Genomic DNA, 24440 nt, shown 5'->3' on the forward strand with positions numbered 1-24440 from the left:
TTTTTTATTATTTTAGTATGTATGAGATCATTCATCAATATTACCTATTGCCCTCAACTGTGTGGCAGATTGTAATATCTATCAATAAATAAATCTATCAATTTCAAAAAAAAAAAAATTACATCGAGCATACCATAGGCAAGGAGGTCTATGGTATTTAGTCCTAGGATGAAATATATTACAAAAGAATTTTAAATCGATTCCCATTAGGAATCGATATAGATGCACAATATATAAATAAATAAATAAAATGGAGTCGTGGAACCCCCAGCCAGTCTTAAAACAGCATTGAATCGCCACAACATAGTAATAGTATGACACTGACATTCCAAAAAAAACTTCCTCGTAAGCACCTTTTATTGTATGTGTTTGGAATAATTATTAATTTCAAATTTTAATTAGTAATAAAAAGTGGATAAATGTAAACTATGAAAAGATTTGATTAAAAAAGTTAAGTAGGAGGCAGGAAAAAATATTTTTTCTACATTGAAAACATATTGAAATGAGAGTAGTAATATATACCTATAATATAATTATGGGAAGCCGAATAGTTTACAAAAATAAATTATACAGAAAATCACAGATGGCTATGGTGAATGACAAAAATGCACAAATAAAATATCCCGTAAACAGGTATCCGCATGTACAGTACGTTTTTCAGTTTTTTTTTAATTTTTCAATTTTAAATAAATATTTAATTTTAATTTTTTAATTTTCGGCTTCCCACAATTATATTATAGGTCTATATTACTACTCTCATTTCAATGTAGAAAAAATTTTTTTTCCTGCCTCCTACTTAACTTTTTTAATCAAATCTTTTCATAGTTTACATTTATCCACTTTTTATTACTAATTAAAATTTGAAATTGATAATTATTCCAAACACATACAATTAAAGGAGCTTACGAGGAAGTTTTTGTTGGAATGTCAGTGTCATACTATTACTATGTTGTGGTGATTCAATGCTGTTTTAAGGCTGGCTGGGGGTTCCACGACTGCATTTTATTTATATATATAGGTTTTGTTACTTCTAATATTTATTAAGTTAAATGTATCTGATTTACTAATATGCTATACCATTACTATATCTGTTGTATATCCCATAGATTTCAAATATTTAAGGATGGAACACGTTCCATGTTTTCCTGTTTTACCAGTTTCAAATAAAAAATTCATGTCACCATAGTTCATAAATAATTGAATTTAAACTATAAATGATACTTTTAGTTGACGAAATGACTAACTCTATATAATCATCCTTATTATTTTCAATATTGATTCAATAATAATTTAACATCCAATAAATAGGTACTGGTACTAGTACTGGTAGTTGGTGGGGGGAACAAGTCCGGCAAGTGGGCCTGCGGGTCCTTTTTGCCAACGGCTACCTAGGTTCCTGCCGCGTAATAACCAAGGTGGGAGTGTCAAGATTCATTCTTCGGGACCGCCGAGAAATGAGTGTTTAATTGCCTCAGGTGGGAATCGAACCCACAACGTTCCGAACCGAGTGCACTAGGACCTGCGCCTCAACCCGCACGGTCATCACGTCCCTGAATAAATAGGTAAAACAGAATGTATATTAGAATAAATAGCCAATCTGCCTACTGGAAGGTTCATTTGGAAAGTTAGTGCAAGATAGTATTGCCACAGTGAGTAATATGGAAATTTTTGTTCTGAGCGATGATTAATTTCGATCCAATGCAGGATTTTCCTACTTTCATTTACCTATATTGTAAAGGAATACTGTATATCTTAAGAGGAAATACTGCGATCGCGAAAAAATTCGGAATCCAGTTTTCGAAGGTATACACGCTTTGAAATCACCTGAGAATAAATAATCAAGTCATGCAAAATGACCTATGTATAACAAATCAATAGCCATTTATATATCAAAAGGTAAACACACTATAATAAATATTGAAATATTTTGTAGAAATGACAAGGCCAACCTTAAACAGCTGAGACAGGAAGTGGACAGTTGCCAAAATGTGAAAATATCCCGCCGGCTGCCGACTTCAGACTGCTTCTTCTGTCTCAGTGGCTAGTTAATATCGATACATCGTCTTATTCTTTACAGCGATCGATTTCTGTAAATAAAATAGATAAAAATATTACAGTGACAGTTACAGAGTATTTATTTTTATTTTCTATAATTGATAAATTAATCAAACATAGAAAAATAATAGTACTATATATTTTAAAATAGAATTGAAATAAAAATTGAAAACTGTTTAGCAAATATCAAGGGCTCATGAATGTTTGTCACAGTATGCTGTAAGGAATCAGTTCGATTTTCGAGAACATTTCAGGAAAAAAATTGACGTCCAACACAGAAAATCTGATTTAAGTTGGACCGTATACTGTACTGAAAAAGAAATTAATCTATACAGCCCATGAATGGTCAGGAATACGGTACTTTGTAAGTTTGTACTTTTACTAGACCAACGTTTGTGCAAAGAGGTGATTTATCAGAATCAGGCTCGACAGCTAGATTTTTACCCAATAAAGGTGGAACGAGGAGTGCTCCCGAACCCTTAGGGGTGGTTCACAGTTACAGTATTGTCTGTTACAGCTTGATTCGAAACTGGGTTCTTTGAGTTAGTATCATAATGCCTTACCACATATAGTATATCAATCGTAAACCTAATTAAGCCAACTACAAAAAAAAATATTTGGTGCTATTTTTAAATATGTCACAAATCTTTTCAATCTAAAAAAAAATAAATAATGAAAAAGATAGTCCACATAAAAAAATAATAGAAGTTAAGTAAAAAACCGACAAATATTTACCTGAGAATTCGCTACATAGACATCACTAATAAATTGGAAATATAAAATGAACTATCAAAATGAAGAATAGTAATTACTAAACACAACCCGCATTGCCACAGGTGCCTTTAGGACCAGTCCAATTATATGTGCTGAATCTGGAATATCACCCCTACTATTTAGAAAACAACTATTAGCTACAAATTATTTTTCCCGGCTATACCTGGACAACCCTCGCATCCAACTTATAAGTACATTTTCAATCCTAAATTCTCTAGACAGTTCCAACAAAAGATAAATACACTATTTCTCGCTGAACGTTAATAGGCCACTGTCACAGAGTTAAAAGCAATAGCCATCAACATACCACAAAATAACACGCTCCCCTGGACCTACCAACGCCCAAATGTAAATCTCCAACTATCCAAATACCGCAAAAAAAAAATACAACAACGTCAAAATATCAAGAAAAGTTCCGAGAACTGCTACAAACTCTACCAGAACATAGCGCTATATATACAGATGGCTCGAAGTCAGATAACGCAACAGGATCTGCCTTTGTGACACAAAACACAACCCATAAGAGAAAACTGCTTCATCTCTCTATTATATATACCGCAGAACTAAATGCCATAGCATCCGCCCTTTACTTTTGCATGACAAATATACCAAATGGCAACATAATAATAATATCGGACTCCATTCCTCTTCAAAAACTAGACGTAATGTATTCAGTTCACCCACCTGTTCGACGAATTAAGCAATACTTAATAATGATAAAACAAATGTATAAATCAGTCTACTTCATCTGTGCTCCGGGGCATGTTGGTATTACAAGAAATGAGATGGCCGACAAAGCTGCAAGAGAAGCGCTAGTCCTCCCAGGTAGAACCGCAGCAGTCTTAACTGAAAAGCAACTTGCTCGCCCTTTAAAGGAATGTATTAATAAAAGATGGCAGGCAATGTGGAATGAAAAGTAAGTTGAAACCTATAAAGAAAAATGTGAAGTCCTGGATTAAATCAACCCGAAGTGGAAGCCGTGAATAAGTAGTGATCACCCGACTCAGAATAGGACATACCCGATTGGCCCCTAATCATCATAACAGGATAACCTCATAACCCACCTCATAACAGGAGGACCCCTCAAAAATGTTCGAAATAGTAATCTGACCGTCAAACACATTTTTGAATAATGTCATCACTACAAATTAAGTCTGGCCCAGTTTGGGATACCAATAAATGTTCCAATGGCGTTGAGAAACTACGAATCCGTATTAGAAAGAGTCATTAAATTCATCCATCATACTAACTTAATAACCAGCTCTTAATTATGATAATTATCTATTTATCTTGCCTTATTTTTAAAATTAGAACAGTTACTTATCTGCTTTTCATCATCCTTTCCACTATCGTAAAGATTATTAAACAAATTATAATTACCAAGCTAGATAATATTTCAAATCTCACGGAAATGATTCCCACTGGTGCGGATCAGTTCACCATACCAAAGCTATGACTATGGAACAAATAGGCCTTACCAAAACAACAACCAACGGGCGTTGGTGACCAGGCTGTTAAACGCCCTTTCAAGCTAAACAACGCAATAAACTAATAAACCACTTTTCGAATAAAAAATACAACAAGAAATTTCTAATAATAACAATAAATAGAATAGAGATTGATAAAAATGGAGGTAAATACAATTGGATATCATAGTGAGCCACTAAAAGCAAAGTTGACGATGCTGCTAAAATGTTTTAAAATATATAAAGGATAACTTTTGTTTACAAATACTATGTTTAAAGTAATGAAAGTAGTACTATAATAACAATATTAGAAAAAATAAAAGAATTAAAATGAATTATAATTTACATATAATCTTTTTAATTTCATGAGACTGGTATTTATTTTTTAAACAAATTAATTGGAGTGAAATAAATCCATTTAAGCCTCAACACTCTTTATTACGGCATAAACAATCCAACGTTTCAGTCATCCCAAAAGGAAAATGTTTAATATGAATTTACACCTCACATCCAACTCTTTTGGATAACGTTTGTTTATATGATAGTTGATAGTGTTAAGTTGGTCTAAAAATAAAAAGTTTAAAAATGAATGACATGGTGTCAAAATAGGGTAATTTGAATTGTAATTAATGACTTTGGCGGAATGGTCTGCAAAACGTTTTTTAATGAATTGGATGTGAGAAGTAAATTTATATTTAAGATTATCCTTCCTCAAGGTAGTATCCTTAGTCCCATCCTCTACACCATCTATACAGCTGACATTCCAACCAATCCTAACGCTACCCTCACCACGTATGCCGATGACACATGTGTGCTAGCTGTTAATAATAACCCATTAATTGTATCCCAAAATCTCCAATCCCATATCACAGCCCTCGAAGATTGGTGTCGTAGTTAGAGGATTAAGATAAATTCCAACAAATCCCATCAAATCACCTTTACCCTTCGTCGTAAACCTACTGACTGCCCTACAGTTTCATATAATGATGTTACTCTTACCCCTGTCGAACAGATCCGCTACCTTGGACTACATTTGGTTAACCTGGAATCCTCACACCAGACTGAAAAGACAGGAAACTGCACGTGGATTTCGACTATTACCGCACTTACTAGACAAATGGTCTAAATTTCCAACACATTACAAAAGACTGATCTACATGATTGTAATAAGGCCAATTTGGACATATGGAGTTGAGCTTTGGGGCTCCACTAAACCTTTGAATTCCTCTCGTATTCAATCCTTACAATCCAAAATCCTTCGTAAAATCCTCAATGCTCCTTACTTTGTCACAAATAAAATCATACATACCTTAATGTTCCCTATGTAACCGATCTAGCCCGAACCAGAAATCACTCCTTCCATCATAAACTCTCTAACCACTCAAACCCCCTAATTTCTAATCTTGCATCCTTTTCCATTCCTGACAATCCTCTGAGGCGCCTGGAAAGAATATGGCCAAGAGACCCCAATGGGTAGTTTCTCTACACGCCTGTAACACTCCAATTTAACTTAGATCAGATTTACTAAATGTATTATAATGTACAGTTGTAAATATCAATAAATAAATATTAAAAAAAAAATTATCCTATGGGATGGCCGAGTTGGACGAAACGTGGGACTGTTGTTGATGTATTAAACAGTGTTGATACTTAAATGGATACCAATTAATTTATTTAATAAAATAATTATAATACTAGACAATATTATTAATTTTTTAATTTTCAACAGAAAAAAATAGTTTAACAGTTATACCTGAAGATAGAGGAATGGTAAGTATTCTTTGTGTTTCTAATAAAGAATAATTTAATAAGATAGATGTATTTCAGTACATCCTGAATTCTCGATATTATTTTAATTTCCATTTTCATTCTCATTCTGATTATTTTGTTATATAATAAAGAACAAGCTACTGGATGTGCCGGTTAATTAATTAACCAACTTCACTGTCAGTTGACAGAATAAAAAATAAATAAAAAACGCAGTAATTGGATGGATAAAACAGCTCGGCAGGGGACCCTGCTAACAAAACCAGGTTGGAATAGACAGAGAGAAACCCTAGTCCGTTGTCACAGCAGGTGTAATAAGGGCATTTAATTAAAATCCGAGCAGGCAGGTGTGACGGCCCCAGGACAAACAACAGCCAGCAGCAGTGGAGTCTGTTTGATGAGTCGGAATCACATCACCGCTAGTTCGTGATTCTGCGGCTCGGGATAGGATTATACGATTTAGAACAGAGCCCAGGGATAGAATAATCACGGACCTGTTGTAAGAGTAAATCGGAAAAAAAAGTAGTTCAATTAAAACTAAAAAAAAAAAATGTTTTAATTTAATCCAAAAATTAACTTAAAGTTACACAATCTTAATAAATTGCATTCCAATATTTTAATTGATATTCTATCAAACTTATTAAATTTTATTTTTTTTTTTTACATTACATGGACCTCGCCATTTTTTCCACATATTGTCTACAAATGCTTCTTACTCTATTTATCTTTTTCGCCTCTTTGAGTCTGTTTATTAGTTTTAAAAATTAACACATACCTAACCAAGAAATTTAAAATTTAGCGAAAGAAACATATGAAAACATTAAAAATATGAATAATACAAGTAAACAAAGGTTAAAAAAATAACATAAATCGAAGAAACTGAGGATAGTTTCTCCACATACTGTATCATGTCATGAAACCGTTGTTCAAGTCACATTTACTTTTGTTTTATTTATGTATTGTTCGGAGAGAGAGAGTTCACCGTGAGAGGCCTCTGGTTTGGATCTCGCGGAACAATACCAGATAGAACAAGGAGCTTCTTAGAAGGCCTAGGTGTTAGCATTGGGGATATTGTGATCTTTGCGGAAAATATTATTTTATATTATATTATTAATATTATTAAGACTCCCTGGGAATCATACACCATCAGCTGCATGGGAATTAGCTCGGAGATTATTCTTTGTTTTATTTATTTATTTTAATATGTTGACCTCTCTATTTGTGTGTTTTAACGTATCTATTCATTAAATTATTTTATTTTATTAGTACTATTGGTTTTTTTAAAAACTTATTTATCCATTCCAGTGTTTCTTGTAACCGGTGTTTTATTATATTTTCCTTTGAATCTATGTGTTAGTCTTATCTCGTAAAATGTATCTATTTGTTTGTTCTTAGTAGACTGATCTACTGCTGTGACTATGAATGATGGTCTGATCTCACATTACCGTCTAATATTGAATTTGTTTAGCGGGTCACTGAAGAGGATCTAGGAGGGTGAATTCCAGAGAGCGAATTTGTTGATCGGGTGAATTAAAAAATTGAGAAATGGTGAAATTGGAGGAGCAGAAATGAGAAAGAAAAGTAGGAATGAATTGAAACAATTGTATTTGTTGTACAGACCGAAATTAATCGTAAAAGGAAACTGTAGGGGGAGAAAAATTGTTTATTATATCTTATTATTATATCTCTTTATATCTGATTATACCATGTATGTGAAATTTATATATGTCCGATTACGGATTGATAAGTATGGTGTGTGAGATAGCAGCCTGGTGTATTTAGGCAGCATAGATAAATAAAGTATTTCTCTCTCTACAGTAATGGCCACTAGAGATATTTCACCAAATTGTATTTTGTCAATCACATTTCGTCGCTGTAATTTATGGTTGTTAATTTCCATAATTTTTTTATTGAAAAGAATTAACATAATCTTCCAAAAAAATAAGGGTATTAAGTATTAGTGTTCAAATATCCATTCATACAATATATACAGAAAAATAAGAACAAAAGAAAAAAAAACAATAAAAGGGAAAAATAAAATTTAAAATAATAGTAATTATTTATAATAACTTATTTTTATTATATCATGATTTCGATGAATAAAAATATGAATCTATATAAAAAATATATTGAAATAAAACTGATCAAATAATTAACAAAGGTATTAATAAATAATTAGTTGTAGTGAATGAATGTTTTCTTTCTTATTTCAATTTCTTTATTTAATAAACAAACGACGTTTCGGGGTTGTCACTCTATCATCCACAACCTAATTCAGAATATTCATCTTATGAATACAATAATTAATACATATACTACAATTTTTTAAAAATTTAAACCAATTATCTTAAATAAATATCACATATAACATCACATTTACGGTTCTACTAATAACATTAAAAAGAAACTTACATTTAAGCAATAATGAAATAAATACACATTTGCACATATATGCAATTAATTAATACATTTTTAAAAATTTGCATAGATATAGTCAATTAGTTAAGTATGCATGGATACGTTGGCTTTAAATAGCACGATTTTTAGTAAAAAAAAAAAAAAATCACTAAATAATGAAGTTTAAATAAGTAAAAATATTGCTACTTGTATTAAATCTTTCAGAATTATTTAAATTTAAATGGGTCAAAATCACCAGAAATCTAGCAAATTGACTGAACTCTCGCAAAGTCAAGACTACCACCAAATCGAACCACAGGAACCATTATAGGATTTAGGAGCGGCAACAAAAGATGTCTCATATGTATTCATGAATAGTCCTCTGTGGATGAATATGTATGAAGAGGATTCTGTGTCCTTTATCGGGAGGACAAGAATGGAACCGAACTATAATATTCCTCTGTGGTTCTGGGAGTTCCCCCAAGACAGTCCGTGATCCACAATAAACCCAGGGAATTATCGGGATTATTAGTTTCGATTCAGTATAATTCTACTGATTTCTAATTATAATACAAATACAATGATTTCGGGTATAATTCTCATTATTAACAGAGTGTTTATGATAGGTCACAATAAATATGTTTAGAATACTAGCTAGTTAAAGTTACTAAATAAAAAAAAAAAACATTCAAAACGAATAAATGGTTGCAATATTTATGGCTATTTAATTAGGTTTTTAATTACCTGTATTCAATATGGATGAAAACAGAATATTGATGTTTGTTGTATAGTACATGTAAGTATTTCATAATAATGTTTCTACTTTAAAAAATTCAAGACGATCCACTATATAACAAGCTCCGTATAGAGCTTGTAACAATTAAAGACACTTAGACAGTTTACTGCCATTGTAAAAACTTGAGTAGCACATGCCTTGCAGTAATACCATTGTTACCGTACTAATTCTGTCTTAATAGGTGTGATGTAGTTAGAAATACTTGAAACATTCAAAACTTATAGAATGTGAACAATTGAATTTTATACACTTTATCGACTGTAATTATGCTGGAAAACATTGTTTTCGTCAAAAAAATGATCTAAACATAATGAAATATAGTATGTTTTTTTTATTATGTCTCCACAGTGACCCATTTCTGCGCAAGGATAAAAATAATGTGGATTTTGGAAACTTCATTGGTTAACCATGTTTAATTATAGAAAGAAGCGGTCAAAATAGCCCAAATAGAAAATAAACAACTTATTATAGCTAACATTACGCCCCACGTTGAAAGGCTTCATTAGGACGAATAAGAAAAAACAAATTAAAAACAACTAAAATTAAGCAGTAAAGTAAGAAAATATGATACCTGGTGTAATAGACGAGAGAGAAGAATTGGTGATGGCGGCGCATGCGCGGGAGGTATCGGGCAGGGAGGGAGAGAAAAATCATATGTTCGGTCGTCGGTTGTTTTTTTAAGGAATGGACATTGATGTAAAGCTAGTGGATTTTTTGGTTTTCTCTGTGAGCTGAGTTATGTTTAAAAACTGTGTATTGAGAAGTGACCTTTCTCTTTATCTGCCACGACCAGCTGAGTGCAAGTACTAAACCTTTGGACATAGATATCAATCGTATGTATTTTAATTGTAGGTTAGATTATAAGTTAGTAATAAGTACATAGATATAATTAGGATAAGTTAGAATAGGGCCTTTATTAGTTAAGATTGTTCTTTTAATTTTACAATTAGGTTAAGTAAATCTGTATTTGAATAAACATAAAAAAAACACATGTTTCTTATAGTGGATATATAAGTTAAAAAATTATTAATTAACCTTGTAATTTGAATACATTACACTGGGAATAAAAACACACTATAGTGGTGTTAAAAATGATGTAAAATTTATGAAAATTTACATAAAATTGAACTAAGTAAATTAAAGAAAATAAAATCAAATGTACTGTAAAGCGTATAAATAAACAAGAAATGCAAAAAAGTATTTTACATATACTCCTGGAATAGTCACATTTTCCAAATCACACGCAAATCTATAACTGTACACAAACAATTCCTAAGATTTCGTAATTCCATTCCTCAGAACACCCATCAGCTCCTAGTATCCTCTCTCGTCTTCCCCCACTTGGACTACAGTTCCTTGGTGTATGGAGGGCTATCTGCAGGACTAGAGTTGAGACTGAAGAGATTCATGAATTGCTTTGTAAGATTTATCTTTGGGTTCCCAAGGCACTCTTAAGTCTCCCGCTGGTATACCGAGTTGAAGTAGCTCTATCCAACCTACCTGTATCCTTGATCCCCTCAATCTTCGTTCATCCATCCACTCATTAAACACCAGATCCCAGCCGAATGTTTTATATGCCCTCCTATAGAACACCCTTCTTTTGCAAATTCTTCGTCATACATGCAACCTACATGCAATCCATTCTTTCCTTTAAACAACACCTATTCCTCCACTTATTGAATAACCAAACCACCGCATCATTGAAATCAAATAAATAGGCATACATGGATTAACATTATAAACAGCAGTTAAGCCAATAACACAATGTAATTTCATTTTACTATCTGAAAACTTGTAAATGCTTGCCAGACAAAAATCTTAATGTATAAACCATGTATTTATTCCAAGGGGACATATGTCCCAGAATAAAATTATTTTTTCATTTCATATAATGAAAAGAAAAATAATGACAAATACAATGTAGATAAAACAGAAATATAAAGAATACAATTCACTCTAAAAATTGAAAAAGAAGAGAGGTAATAATAAAATAAAGAACTTTCGATTTCAATCCTAAATATATATATTATTTTACAGTTTTCGCAGTCAAGCCTGCATTGCATTTAACTTTTCCGTATTTTCCCTTTTCATATTCAATTTCAGAACGGTTCAGTCAATTACATTAAATAATTTGGGTAAAAAGGAATGTGAAACTATTTTGATTCCTATGAAAAAACAGATTTATTAACGAAAGAAAATATATTTTACACCTCCGTCGTCAATAGTATACAACACAATTGAAAATTGATGGACCCTTGGGATAATAAATTACATTATTAGAAAATTATTCAAACCAGAGTTTTAACATTAAATTTATTAACTTGCAGAAAATATAGAATTCATGTTAGTAAGGTTTTAATAAAACGAACTTGTAGTTTAGCCACCATAAATTTATCACAACTAATAAATTTTAACAAATAGATGACTGTGATGAAGAATTTTAATTTTTGTGAAAAATTGACTAATTAGAGAAATTGTTGAATTGACCTGGGCAGAATAACTCGCATGAAGTTGTGTATTAAAATTATTTGTTCTAAAATTGCATTAAGATTGTCCCTGAGAATGGCCGAATTGGCCGAAATGTCGAACTTGTAAAGAGAATAAAATGTTTTCAGACTATAAGGGATAAAATTCAAATTTATTCATTTAAACAACATTTGTTATTAATATTCAGGTCTTGAGAAGTTTTTTTTTATTTGATTATTCAAATACTTGAAATTTCCAAATACAGAAAATAATTTCCTTTTTATTCTAAGCCTCATTACACAATTGGGTTGAGTATAAGAGCTTCTGAATCCAAAATACAGTGGGAGTCATTAGTTCTGCGTCGTCACCTTAACCAAGCCAATTACTGGAAATCGATTACAGTTCAGAAAAAAATAAAATAAAAAGACTAAAGTATAAAATGAACTATTTGGATTTGAGGTTTGCCATGAGGCAGGATCATTATCGGCTTTCGATCTATAAGGCCCAACAGGAGAATCCTTTCAGTTTAAGGCAGGATACATTAGTCAATCCGTCGAGTTTAATATGAGGGAGGAGTAGCAGTGAAGAAAACAATTAGGGTTGATTTATGTAAGGAGAGTTGGCTAAGATGTATTGTGCTAGTCATGAATACAATAAAACAGAAACAATTAAATTATACGAAGAAGTAATTATTATTATAGACACAAAGTCCCCTAATTATAATAAAAATGTACAAATCAAGTAACATACTTCAGGCTCTATTACAAACACGTCTTAGGAGTACTTGTAATATAGGACGTTATACCCAAAATCATAAAATACTCTTCAATCAATAAGGTGTTAGGGCACAGTTAAAAAGGTGGGTATTATCTGACCCAAATCTTATTACCATATTTGTTTTCTATTTACATATTGAAATAAAAAAATTGCATAACAAAAATTCATCTAGGAAATGTGTGATACATTAAAGTGGTGGGGATGCAGACTTGTAAAAAAACTACCCATTGGTAGCACTGCAATAACATTTCTACGCTCGTTCTCGAGGCCACTATATTTTAAGGCGCCTCGAAGGATCGTCAAAAATACAAAAGGAAAGCTAGAAGAAGGATGGATTTCTGGTTCAGCTGTATATGGAATATTAAGGTCTTTACGGATGATTCTCTTTGTGAAAAGGTAAGGAGAATTGAGGATTTTACGATGGAATTCGATGTTCTGGTAGAGCTCCAAAGCTTAACTCCGTCGTCCAGATAGGCCTTAATATAATCTTGTACAATAGTCTTTTGTAATGGATTGGAAATTTACTGCTTCTATAGTAAGTGTTTTAATAGTCGTCATTGACGTTCTGTCTTTTCAGTTTTGTAAGACGATTCAAAGTTATACGTTCGTCCTCATTTATTCCAAGGTAGCGGATCTGGTCGACAGTGATAAGTGGAATGATATTAAAGAATAATGTAGAGTCCGTAGGTTTGTACGAAGGGTAGGCAAAGTTGATTTGATGAGATTTTGTTTAATTCTCAAATTTTGACACCATTCTTCAAGCGCTGTTATATAGGTTTGGAGAGCTTGAGATGCAATATAACACGTGTTATCGTCGTACAAAAATCGTTTTCCTTAAAAGTATATCGAAACTATTTTTTAAAATTGCTATCCGAAACGGGGAAAAGAGTACCAAAAAAGATTTAACGGTGGCACCGTGGTAAGGCACGATGCTACTAACTCCAAGGACCCGGGTAAGCAGAAAATTGTTTTCTGTTACACTGTAGCCGTGAGTCAACCCTGTGAGTTCTGGAGCCGTCCTGGTTTCCTCTCAACCTCATAAATTGGGTACTCTTAAGTGGGTAAAAATCTGGTGGTCGAGCATGATTCTGACCAAATCACCTCCTTGCACAACCATAGGTCTAGTAGCAGTACTTCCTTGCAAAGTAATGAATCCTTGACCCTTCATGGGTTTTAGCGGTACAGATTTTATTTTTTAAAATTAAAATAGAGAGATGTTGAATTATTATCCATCTGTGTGACATGCCCTGCCCAGTGTGTCTTGCAAAGCTGATGGATTGGCACTCATATAGGTAATTAAATAGTATCTTAATTTCTAAATTTTTTTCTCTTAAGTTTCGTGAAGTTTCTTGGATACCTACAAATACGGATCGTAGAATATTTATTACAAATCTCAAGGAAATAAGCCTACTTCAACAATATGCTACAACGAAGATTCTTTAGGAGTTGCTTTGATTAGCCATTACAACTCTTTTGTCTACTACAGTCAATGCTATCTTGTTGGATTACACTATTTATAATCGCACTAAGCAAAAGGGCTCTTTATTTCGGATAGGTAGGTACACCGGCAGTATAACGGAGGGTGTTTAATTTAGTTATTCCCTGGGGTAAATGTTGGGGGATATAACTTAATTGTACAAATTAATTGTAATTTAATGGAACCACTGGTATTGGTGTGGTGTAAGTATAAAACTGGTTTTCGGATTTTAAGGAGTGGACTGTATTTAATGGATTTAAAAATGAATGAAACGTGGTTAAATAGGGAGAAATAAAAAGAGAGTGGAATAATCCTCTGTTCTTAAATTAATTTATACACAATTGATGATATATGCCAAAAGGGTTGTACACTACGATTAGTTGTAGGTATATAATTTTGATTATTGGGATGCATAAAATAATGAAGATATTGTAGTTTGATAGTGCATTTTGTTGTTCTCTTCTTTCTTTCATTCGGCCTCTGTCTCTTCGCCTGAGTGTGAAGAACTATTCACTTAAGGTGAATATTTCATTTCAGCCAAAAACGATGTTGCTCTTGAAGCAGTTTACTCATTACTTCCAGAAGCCAGGATGGTAAGTAAAACTTACTACTTCATATAGCTACCACTAGATGGCAGCATCTTGAGTTTCTATTGAAATGTTAGAGGGGGCATCTTCCTCAAACAGTGGAAAATAAGCAATGATGCCTAGTAAAGAAAAAAATCGAATATTAAACTAAATAATAATTCAAGAATTATTCAATGCAAAATATTTAAAACACCTTTAACTATACTTACAGAATTGCAGGAATCAGTCTATTAGTTGTATATAGTTTTCACCTGATGTATTTATATGATATTGAATCGTACTGACCAAAACTTATTTTAGAAAATTGTCTACGTTAACGTCGTTTCACATTTCAGTAAACCCAAAACTACTAATCTACTTAACGCCTTGAACTACTCGTACTTAAAGACTTTCAATTAACTTTAGTAGTTGTTATGGGGAAAAAAAGTAATAACTTTCTTCTGATGATAATAAAGATTTTTTGAAAGGATTATTTTTCCCATTCCCACTAAACAGCTTAAACAAATCTTGTGAAACGGTGTCGCAGAAATCTCGGGTTTTATGAGCCTATAAATCTCAAGAATGAGTTTGCTAAATTGAGTATTTCAAATTTCGATTAGATTTGAGTTGATGGCTAGTAGAGATAATAATCGATTTTTTTTTAGCTCTTTATTAAGTCTTTAGTATTAGAAATGATTTTTTATTTTTATAAATTAATTATGAAAACAAGGTCTTTACAATTCCGGCTTGTTCATAACTTTTTACAGAGTGATTTGTTACAATGGTAAAACTAAATATAATTATTTTTTATATTAGATTATTGTACAATATGAAATATTTTATTTTATATCATGGGTAAATCAAACTGCGAACTGCTCTAGAACTCAAATATTTTTATACAAATTCCATAAACCCTGAGTATTGTATTGTATTGTAGTTTATACACATGAACATCCGAAGTTTCTACTATTCTATTTGATAAGAATTGTTTACGTCGACGGCCTGTATGCCTTTTATGAAAGTGATTCTTCATGACTGCGTAAACAGCTACAGCGAAAATCATTTAGTTCTTAAAGTAGTCTGGATAAGAGAAGACTATTATAACTTCAGGATATTTTTTTTATAGACACTTTCAGAGCTGCCGTCAAATGAGCCTTGACTTAAGGCATGATAATAAAGTGGGCCCATCCCACTCATTATTTCATTTGTTTTATTTTTGCCAATAATATTAATATATAAATTGAGGTTTATTGTGAAAACATTCTATTACTATTGTTAACGCCACCTGTCTTTTTGCAGGAAATGTTTAAAAAGAACCAAAAAAGAAGCTGGCTCAGATTTAAACATACATTCGGTTAATCTATAATTTAAAACATAATCATAAAATAAACAAAAGAGTAAGAATAAAACAACAAATAAGTAAAAATAAAAAGGCCTTTTAGACAAAAATAAAATTAGCTAAATAAATTATAAAACAAATTTACAAATCAATTGATGTATAAAATAAATACTGGCCGATGGTCCTAAAGAAAATTTTATCCACTCCGAAAGGTCAGAGGAAGACAGTTTGATGTCAAGATGTGGAAGTCGCTGCTCCGTAGCTATAAACACCGCTGCAACTCTCAAACTGGTCACAAGTTGGTGGGCCCACGTCTGAACTGGCTCATCAACAGTTGATATGTACAAAAGAGAAGATAACCACACTGACACTTATTGAGTGAAGACATGATATGTTTATTGTAATGAATTATACGAGCCGACTAATTAGCAACAACTCATATTCCAGTCAAAGGTCAGAAACGTAGAAAAGATCTGGTTTCTGACTGCAATGTCGATTAACACCCTCAAAATGTCCAAACTATTACATTATTAACACAGACAGTGCTGGTTAGAAACTATCATGACCACTAATTAGCAGAAATTGATTTAAAAACAAAGATGGTCGGTCTGTTGGTAGGCGGCGCCATAGCAACGGACATCAACCCTTAAAAACAGTTTCTTTTACATAATTATAACACAAATATAAATACATATTTTTTTCTTCTCAAATAACCAAATTCTAATAAAAAATAGATGTAACTAAATTAAACGATAATACTTACTAAATACTATTTACAAATTATTCACAAAGAAATTAGAAAATATAGCGCTAACAATTATATAATATTATATACTTGTCTACAAAACCATAGTATGATAAAGGTATGTGGTATTATTTATTATAGATTATTAAGTAAACTGTTCTGACCTTCCGAAAAATATTTTTACCTCTGTATCCCCCTTCTCACTCATGTCACAAAAGAACAATCGACCAATCACCACACTCTCTCAAATGTAGTCAAGAGGATAATAATGAGTAACTATACAAATCGATCGTTAGATAGAATCGATAAATCTAGCTTGAATAAATAATATATAAGGAGAGACATATGGGTACCAAGGTGACACATTTAGAAACAAGCTCAACAGTCGAATCCAGTTTAACCGGTCCTAACCTTGTCTAAGTCCATTGACTTCAGTTTATAAAATCAGATCAGGACTCGGCGATAAATGTGTTTGTAAACATTTTAATCGATCCAACTAATTATTAGGTTTTCGCGATTATAAAACGAATAAGATCTAATGTATTACTCGTTTGTTAACGTGGAAATAATAACTGACTGTATATCAAGATTTACCTGAACAAAATCTAATTGTGGTGTAAAGTAACTTTATAAAGGATGGATTTTCTTTATACAATGTATAAGGATAAAATAATCTTTCCTTCCTTTATCTCTATTAGTGTACAGAAAAGACCTGCAGGTGCTTTAAAGCCATGTTAAGACCCTAACAAATCCTTTAGAGATAATTTCAACGGAAGAAAAAAGGCTGCTAGAGTTACTATAGCTATTTAAGTGACCAACGATTTTATCGACCGAATTGCAAAATGAGGAAAATTCAATTGTAAATATTTACAATTTATTTCATATGTTTAACATTTTTTTAAACGTTTCAGCATTATACCAGTAATCTTCATTTTTTTTAATTATCTTATTCAAATCTGCTTACCTTTCACTAGTCTGATAAAAAAATTAATTTATTTTATTTTAAGTGTTTCTAACACTAGGAAATTTGCAAGTTAACAAAATTAATAAATTACAATATGAAATTATGCATCCACTTACATACAATGGAATTACATATATAACCATTGACAATAATTTGTAAAAAATTAAATAGTTTTGTTATTTTTGCAGAATCTTTTTTCAACATCTTCTGTGAATCTGTAGAGAATCGTTAGAAATACATTGAGTGAGAATGTGCCAAAAGGTGAGATTTTATCATTTTAGGTACCTGATTTTCTAAACTTCTTAGCAAAATCCCAACAGAATTATTAGAGATTAGTCATTCTGTCACGGACATCAATTAGTCGTTCGCTGAATATTGATGTTAGAATTAGTTAAAGATTAAGTATTTGAGAAAAAAAAAATTGCATTAAAAAAAAAAATCATTAGAACGTGAGTAAAATTAACACTTTAACTATGCCTACTTTTTTTCGATTTCCGATGAAGTATAGTAGTTGTTAAAGTGAAAAAAAAAAACGTCACGACTTCTCTCAGACGATAATAAAGCCAGTTTTTTTTTTTAACCGTATTTTTACTGACTAGCGTGAACAAATCTTGTGAAAAGTAAAACGGGATTTAAGAGCCTATAAAACATTGGAATGAATACACCGAATTAAATCTTTGAAATTCAGATTAGAATTGATATCCAGTAAAAACAATAGAGATTTTAACTATCTGTTCTGTTGGATCAAATAGATTTTTTTTTAATAATTATTATTATTTTTTTACAGAGTGCTTTTTTTTTTGTAAATCATAAAAGTAAGTAAAGTTATTTTTTATGAAATATTATCCTATTATATAAATTATATCACAGTATGCTATGATTAAATTAGTAAATAGTTTCTGATTGAGAATCGACTCATACTCATACTTCAGCAAAGTCGTTCTTGGACAAATTCTAGGAAGAGTGATAGCCTCTTTTTGAGGATTTTATATAATTGAACAAGGTATGATATATATTTTTCTTTCAAATTTTAGCATTGTCCTTTCGCACTGGTTGATTTTTTTTTTTATCAAATATTATACAGTATACTGATTTTACAATTAAATTAATTATTTCTTTGAAATCATCCAACACTTCAATTTTTAGAATAATGAAAATTCCTGACTTTTGCTTTTTTTTCTTTATTTAGACATCATGATCATCACAAACCATAGTTGGAATTCGCACAACCACGGGAATGACATTGACATTTATAACAATACTTGAAAGACATTGATTATTTAATGTTTTTTTCAAATACTTAATATTTAACTAATTCTAACATATCGATATTCTGTGAAAAACTAATCGATGTTCATAGCAGAACGAATAAGCAAATTTTGTTGGCATTTTTATCTGGAGTCAGTAAAATCTTAAAACTTAAAATAACAAAATTAATTTTATAATAATAAGCATACATATAAAAATTTGGAAGACGGTTATTTGACCGTGTATTGCGTTTAAAAGGAATATGGACTAAGTGTGAACAAAAGAAGTCAAATAATAATTGAACTATTTATAATGAGCCAACATTTCGCCCTACTTTGCAAGACTTCATCACGGCTAAAAACCATACCGACAAATAAAATAATTTGACAAAGTAAGAGAATAGATAACATCAAATAAATTTAAACTCAAGTGAAGAAAATAAAAAGATGTAAAATGAAAAGTATAAATAAACAAGAATTACAAAAAGATATAAGACAATTAATGAAAACGGAAATAATGAAAAATAAAAATAGATAAAAAAAAAAAGCAACAACAAGAAAAACGGTAGTTAATAAAAGAAGGGGAATAAGAATAAAAATAAATAAGGATTTTATTAAAACTAAGAATAAAATCCTTAATATATAGGAAGAAGGTCAGGATTGCGTTCAAAGGAGAAACAAAAATAGTTTACAATTATTAATTTGCGACGTTTCGCACCACTTTGTAGGGCTTCATCAGGGCTAAAAAGATACAAAATGATACAATGATAAGAGTAAAAATACAAAGATAAGATACAATGATAAGAATAAAAATAAGTAATAATGGGAAGAGTAAAAACGGGTGTTCACCCGTTTGCTTTAAACAGGTAGGTTGTCTTGACTTGTTCTTTGCTCATTTATTATCATTAGATATCTTTATTATTACTTATGTATGTATAATTATTATTTTTTCATGACGTTTATTTAATCTCTATATTTTATTTTCCTTCCCTGTATTGTTTTTGTTTTATGTACATTTCCTGTATTTTTAACTGTATATTTTACGTATTTTTATAAAAATTTTTACTCTTGCCATTGTTACTTATTTTTATTCTTATCTTTGTATTTTTATTCTTATCATTGTATCATTTTGTACTTTTTTAGCCCTGATGAAGCCCTACAAAGTGGGGCCAAACGTCGGAAAATAAATAGTTGTAAACTATTTTTGTTTCTCCTTTGACTGCAACCCTCACCATCTTCCTATATATCAATTTTTACGGTCAACTATATCTACATATATAAAACCCTTAAGTTGTGCTATCTTGTAAACTAAGATGTGGCTAAATAATATTTAAAATATGTGAAAATGTATGTAAAAATGAACAAATTAAATTTAAAACAATAATAACATGTACAGTGAAAAGTATAAATAAACACCAATTACAAAAAGGTATTAGACAATTAATAAAACCTAAAATTATAACAAATAATAAAAGACGGAAAATAGGGATTTTATTCTTAGTTTTAATAAAATCCTTATTTTCCGTCTTTTATTATGTACTGTTTTTTAAAAATTTCTTTTATATATTTTTTTTATTTGTTATTATTCCTGTTTACATTAATTTTCTAATAATTTTTTGTAATTCTTGTTTATTTAAACTCTTCACTTCCAGGATACAGTGTTCCGGAAGATTGCGCGGCCAACATCGCTGAAGAAGATGAAGACAAATCAACTACACGAGCTCTTCGAACTACCCATTGTGCTTGAGTGCATCCAACGCAGGCACATAAAGTTTTTCGACTCTCTACAGCACCAAAGAAATCCACTGTTCAGGACCCTCTTTAACCCCCCCCCCCCCTGCGGTGCGTTGACAACAAACCAGATAAAAATTCAGACACGACGTGCCAGGACACGTATTTAGGGAATAAGTTTTTTAGGTTTAGTTTAAATTTCAGAACCAATGTGTGCCCCAGCACATTATAAAATTCAAGAAACGCCCACTACAACAAAATTACAACTCAAAAACTCCTTAAAATGTAAGCCCCTACAGAAGAAGGTAACAGTGCGGAATCAAAATATATATTGGTAATATATTCATGTTGAAAACCATAAATTCAGAAATAGGGGTTATAAAAAATAAATACGTTTCATAGCATATCTTATTGTTGTAAAATTTACTTTGTTAATTTTTACATACATTTTCACATACTTTAAATCTTAGTTAGCCACACAATTAACAAGATAGCACAAAAAAATAAAAATAAGATGTACATTGAAAAACTTTTTTTTTTTTTCTTACCATCCTATAATGATATTGAATATCTGGTACATACATATAGGAGGTATGCTATATGTATATCTGGGTGTTAATGATACCTTGGATTGCCTTTTGGCATTATAAGGTCATTGAAAACTATAAATAAACAATAATTATAAAATGTTATTAGACAATTAATGTAAATGGGAATAATAACAAATAAAAAATAGATATAAATGAAGTATTAAAAAAAACAGTATACATTAAAAGATGGAAAATAAGGAATTTATTAAAACTAAGAATAAAATCCTTATTTTCAGTATTTTATTTTGCATTTTTCGTACACAGTTTAGTGCTATGATGATAATAATATAATAATTTAATTAAATTTAAAAAGGTAGTAAAATTTACTCTTAAACTTTGCAGTATAGAAAATTATGAACCTACATATTTCAAGCAGTAAATAAGTAAATGTCATTAGATAATTTTGCTTATGCATGCGTAAACGGTGTTTTTAAGTAACGGTGTTTTCAATTGAGTTATTTTAATGAAACAAGTCATTAATCATGAAATATAGTTGTGAGGAAGTTGACATATTTCCTCGGAAAATTTCTATGCTCGTAAACGGGAGCAGATAAAAAGAAAAAAATATATTTATAGGGTCATGAAAGCAAGGAAACCTATTTATCCGGGAAGTCAAAATATATCCAGGTATTGTCAGGTCGTAAATTATTTGTTATTGGTGTCCTTTATTGGGTCCTGGGGTTATTTCGAAGAGAAACAAGGAGAATGGAGTCTTAAAGATTTATGAGAGTGTTATAATGTAAACGCCACTTCTCATAAATGTACATAAAGCTTTAGAGAATAGATGTAGCTTCCTAAAACCTTCAATTCATATTATGGACATCATGTAATGTTTTTTCATTGAATCAAATTAATAGAAAGTAAATTATTAAGTTCCTGCAACTCTTTGTACACAAATTAAATCATAATTATAAACAATAGAGCTCAAGGAATCCAAATGTTTCTTGCACATGCTAATATTTTTTTTTTATAAATTAAAATTATATACAATAAAAATATTGATTTTATGAATGGATACAATTACCAACAGAGTGACTCAATACGGGTATTCTGTCTCAATATGATCTTTAGTTTAACATGTTCAATCGTGTTAAATGGAAAAAGTTATGTTAAATGGAGAAATATTTCCTTATTTTAACATATTAAAACGATATAACATATAACATGGTTGAGAGCATGTTACTGTCTTGAAATGGAGAATGCAAAAGACGAGCTGAGCTCTACATCGTCGTGTTAGGTTACTTGCTCGTAGTTTGTGTTTTCGTTGTCATAGTATTGTTTCGGAAATTTTATAACAAGACAATTAGTAGCCAAATCACATTTCTACTTGTCACTAACTTTAGGCATGTTATAATCAATTACTTTAATCAAAACTTTTTTTTTAAATATCTTAATTAAAATTTACAAATGTATGTTACATAAGGTAAGGGAGTTTGTAATGGAAGGAGTGATATCTGGTTCGGGCTAGATCGGTTACATAGGGAACATTAAGGTCTTTATGTATGATTTTATTTGTGACAAAGTAAGGAGCATTTATGATTTTACGAATGATTTTGGATTGTAAGGATTGAATACGAGAGGAATTCGAAGGTTTAGTGGAGCCCCAAAGCTCAACTCCATATGTCCAGATTGGCCTTATTACAGTCATGTATATCAGACTTTTGTAATGTATTGTATTGTTGTTTAGACCGTTTGTCTAGTAAGTGCTGTAATAGTCTAAATCGACGTGCAGTTACCTGTCTTTTCAGTCTGGTGTGAGGATTACAGGTTAATCGTTTGTCCAAATGTAGTCCAAGGTAACGGATCTGTTTGACAGGGGTAAGAGTAACATCATTAAATGAAATTGTAAGGCAGTAGGTAGGTTTACGACGAATGGTAAAGGTGATTTGATTGGTTTGGGATACAATTAATGGGTTATTATTAACTGCGAGCAAACATGTGTCATCGGCATACGTAGTGAGGATAGTGTTAGGATTGGTTGGAATGTCAGCTGTATAGACGGTGTAGAGGATACTACCTTAAGGAACACCAGTGGAATGAGAATAGAGGGATGAATAGGAATCATTGTGGTTTACTTGGAAAAATCAAAACTTAGAAGTAAACAATAACAAGAAGTTTTGGAAGGAAAGGTTACTAAACAAGTTGCTAAGAAAATCCGCTAGGAGCTCTCATGCATTTAACATTTAACATGACTTTAAATAGGCTCACAATCTTAGCATTTAACATGGTAAAATATTTTACATTTAACAACAATTTCACAATACCATGAATACCCCTATGTTCATTTTAAGATCAGTGGATATTGCTGTAATTAAATCAATTACATGTTTGTTTTGATTGGCGTTTTCAATACCGACAAAGAATTTTTGACATGCGTGTTTTATCATCTAATGACGCGACGAGTCTGTAAACGTTCGGCATACGTTAAGACAATTCGCTAATTATTTGGTTATTAATCGAGATAATTTCTATATTCATACGGGCATTGTCTTACCTCAACATTATTATGTTTTATCTTTTATTAGTATCATCTACTATCTACTAAATGAATTGTTATATATATTTCCATGTTTGTTTGTTATTAATTCCTTTTTATTTTTCTCTGAATTAAGGTTTTTATCTTGTTTTTGTTTTTCAGCCATGATAAAGCCTGAAATTTAGCTCGAAACGTCGGCACAAATAAAAAAGTTTTACTTATTTGTGTATCATAACTGATTACACTCTTTACCTGTCTTCTCTTTATATTAATCTACAGTCACACCTTAGATAAACACCGCATTGCCTTTATTTTTGTTAATCTGAAATTACCAGTTCTCATTGTGGGAAATAATAAACAATGAATAAAAACAAAAATTAAAGTATTCTGATGAATAATTAAAGGAGAAAAAATAGACAGGTTTGAATCGAAAAAAAAAAAACCGAGACCACCTGATCTCTCCTAATTGCAAACATATGCGTATTACTTCGTTATCTTTTTGTAAAACTGGAATATTCGAGGCAGAAAAGTCTCCCCCTCACAACAGTTCAGCCAACACCTAAATTCGCGATCCTAGAAGAAATCCAAAAACTAATTAAAAGGCTTAAAATAACGAAACGTGTTGGACGTGATTTGATACCAGTCATAGCAATCAAAATGTTACCCAGGAAAGCTGTCGTTTTCATAGCGTCAAGTTTTAACAGTTGCCTGCCTACTGGATATTTTCCTGATACGTGGAAGTAAGCTGAACCCATAGTAATCCACAAGCCTGTTAAACAAATCAGCAGCTATAGGCCCATAAGTTTG

The 24440-nt window shown here is 31.1% G+C and overlaps 1 protein-coding gene across 1 annotated transcript in view; it reads right to left on the minus strand.

Annotated features, from left to right (window-relative positions):
* Nucleotides 1-24440, minus strand: part of PCB (Pyruvate carboxylase) — a 576937-nt gene that overhangs the window by 352665 nt on the left and 199832 nt on the right. The window contains exon 2 of the mRNA XM_067046399.1: nt 1950-2087. The gene's annotated coding sequence lies outside the window, so the exon portion shown is untranslated. The remainder of the gene's footprint in view (nt 1-1949; nt 2088-24440) is intronic.

This window comes from Halyomorpha halys, unplaced genomic scaffold, assembly GCF_000696795.3.
Source record: "Halyomorpha halys isolate HHAL.00 unplaced genomic scaffold, Hhal_1.1 Scaffold256.1, whole genome shotgun sequence".
NCBI lineage: Eukaryota > Metazoa > Arthropoda > Insecta > Hemiptera > Pentatomidae > Halyomorpha > Halyomorpha halys.